This window comes from Salvelinus sp. IW2-2015, unplaced genomic scaffold (assembly GCF_002910315.2).
Source record: "Salvelinus sp. IW2-2015 unplaced genomic scaffold, ASM291031v2 Un_scaffold3754, whole genome shotgun sequence".
Taxonomy (NCBI): Eukaryota; Metazoa; Chordata; class Actinopteri; order Salmoniformes; family Salmonidae; genus Salvelinus; species Salvelinus sp. IW2-2015.
Genome location: NW_019945029.1, coordinates 30,878 through 33,704, shown reverse-complemented (window position 1 = coordinate 33,704; position 2,827 = coordinate 30,878). Strand labels below are relative to the sequence as shown.

Below are 2,827 nucleotides of genomic sequence, written 5' to 3'. Positions count from 1 at the left end.
TTAGGAGACAGTGGTTAACTGTATCAAAGGCCTTCTGTAGGTCAAACAGTACCATTCCACACAGATTTCCCTCATCAATCTCTTTCCTGATGAAGTCAGTCAAGTAAAGTAGACATGAATCAGTGGAGTATGTTTTTCTAAAACCCGACTGAAAATCATACATTAGACCCTGTTTGTTAACATATTCATACATTTGCTCATGTACAACTCTCTCCAGGATCGTTGATGTTACACAGAGGATAGATACAGGCCTGTAATTCCCTGGGTCATACTCTATCCCGCTCTGTGCTTAATTTCTGTGATGATTATATAGAACAAAATCATGCTGCTCTTGAGAGTTCCTACATTTCTTAAAGGCCTCATTCCTTGCTTGGATAGATTCTAGAATCTCCTGATTAAACCAAGGGCTAGATCTGTGCTTTACCCTGACCCGTCTAATGGGACCCATCACATTCACCACATCAAGGAATCTACATTTAAAGGCTTCCCAGGCACTGTCTACCCCTACACTATCTAGCACAGGTGACCAGTCAATATTACCCACTTCCTCCCTAAACGTATCTACGCAGTAATTTTTGAGTCCTCTGGTTCTAACGATTTGTGACACTTAAATATATCTTWAAAAATCCTCCTTGTGCAAAATGTAATAAAATGATCACTGATTCCATAGACTATTACTCCACTCTGCGATATTTTAGATTTATCAGACACCAATAATAAGTCAATTGTACTTGGCACTGTTTCACATATCCTGGTGGGATCTTTTATCATTTGGGTCAGAGCAAGTGATCTACAACAGTGCATAAATACACTGTGGGTTGGGATATTCATTTTCCAGACATCAGTATTGAAATCCCCTAACAAAATGATTTCCTTCAACAGGGAATCATTACAGTTTGACAACACAATTTCAAGACCTTCATAGAATGCATTCTGCTTGGGCGGCCTATACCACACCCCCAACAAAATCGGCTTGGTTTTGGGAAGGCAGATATCCAGCCAGACAATCTCCAGATCAGCGTTTAAATCTGATCTGACGTTAAAAGCAATGTCTGATCTTACATACGCACATATTCCCCCATCGTTCCGATTCCGATCCTTCCTGACAACAGAGTAATTACTCATCTCAATTTCTGAGTCACAAACAGATGAATCCAACCATGTCTCAGTAAATCAACAGGCAGTATCTCATCGATCTTCGGTAGTAGGCTTCGGACGTTTAAGTGCACAAAATGTAAGCCCTTCTTCCCAAAGGTCTCATTGAATTCCCGATCCACTTGTAACTCGCCCCCCACTAAAGAGAGAGATAAGTTGTTTGCATGACTGAGAAGTTGCTGAGAATTTACTTTTCTTTCATCAAAATAGCAGATGCAATTATTTCCAGTAACATTTAAAACAAACACATAAAGTAAAAGTGCTGCCACCATGCGAACTTGCCTGTAGCCATCTTGTTGCTCTCTCCTCAGATTCTTAGAGAAGCCATTTCATAGCATGCATTATGTAAAGGTAGATATGTAGGGTGGAATTGGATTGGGACACAGTCAAAGTTGTTTGCATAGCCACCCCTGACAAATCAAATGAAATAATTTACATACTGGCCCTTCCAAAAATCAAAAACAGGAATAAATACACAATGAGAATGCTAAGTTTGCTTTATACACGGGGTACCAGTACTGAGTCCACGTGCAGGGGTATGAGGTAGTTGAGGTAGATATGTACATATACTGTAGGGAGGGATGAAGTGACTAGACAACAGGATAGATAAATACACAGTAACAGCAGTATACTGTAGGTAGGGATAGTGACTAGTCAACAGGATAGATAATAAACAGTAACAGCAGCGTATGTGATGAGTCAAAAAAGTTAGTTTAAAAAAGGGTCAATGCAGGTAGTCTGGGTAGCTATTTGGTTAACTATTTAACTAACTATTTAGCAGTCTTAAGGCTTGTGGGTAGAAGCTGTTCAGGGTCCTGTTGGTTCCAGACTTGGTGCATCGGTACCTTATTGTTGCAGTAGCAGAGAGAACAGTCTATGACTTTGGTGGCTGGAGTCTTTGACAATTTTTAAGACCTTCCTCTGATACCGCCTACTATATAGGTCCTGGATGGCAGGGAGCTTGGTCGGCCCAGTGATTTACTAGGCCACAACCCTTTATAGCGCCTTGCGGTCGGATGCCAAGCGATGATGCAGCCATGGTCGTGGAACATCGTCTCAGAAATATAACACTCGTAAGAACTTGTGAAATCAATTAGGCTTTAAATACAGAGCATTGCCAGCCGGAATGCCCCGCGGAACACACAATTTCCCAGAGCCCTAGCTCTTCTATTTATACACACATTAGTATTATGTCCATCCCTTATGCAAATGAAGTTTCTTTTCCTAAGTCATTCACCACCATTATCTTTTAGTTCAAGCTTCCTCATTGTTCACGCCCAATAACGCCCATATCTGCTTTCAATTAGTTTATAATGGTGGCCGGACCCTCTATCTTAGTGTGTCAGCAGATTCTGTGTCTCTATCTTTCATTAATGTGTCAATGTACTCTTTGTTCTGCCTTTATTGGAATCAGCAGATTCTATCCTATAAGCCCCCTTTTTAGAAGGAGCTGACTATGGGTCTTTTTATCATTAGTGTGTCAGGTCAGCAGACCATGTGTCTCTCTCTTTCATTACTGTGTCAATTACTCTTTGTTCTGTTCTCCCCTATCCTTAGTGTGTCCAATTGTCTTAGGTGCCTATGTGTCTCCCTGTCTTCCTGTAGTCTATTTTTAATGTTCAGCTATCTTATACATCTATGTGCGGTCCTATACATCTCATTTACTCCTACA

General features: G+C 40.8%; 1 long non-coding RNA gene across 1 annotated transcript in view; it reads left to right on the top strand.

The window, feature by feature from the left end:
* The first annotated feature begins 1,756 nt into the window (after window positions 1–1,756).
* Window positions 1,757–2,827, top strand: part of LOC139026023 (uncharacterized) — a 2,589-nt gene continuing 1,518 nt past the window's right edge. The window contains exon 1 of the long non-coding RNA XR_011477732.1: window positions 1,757–1,831. This is a non-coding gene — a long non-coding RNA (uncharacterized lncRNA). The remainder of the gene's footprint in view (window positions 1,832–2,827) is intronic.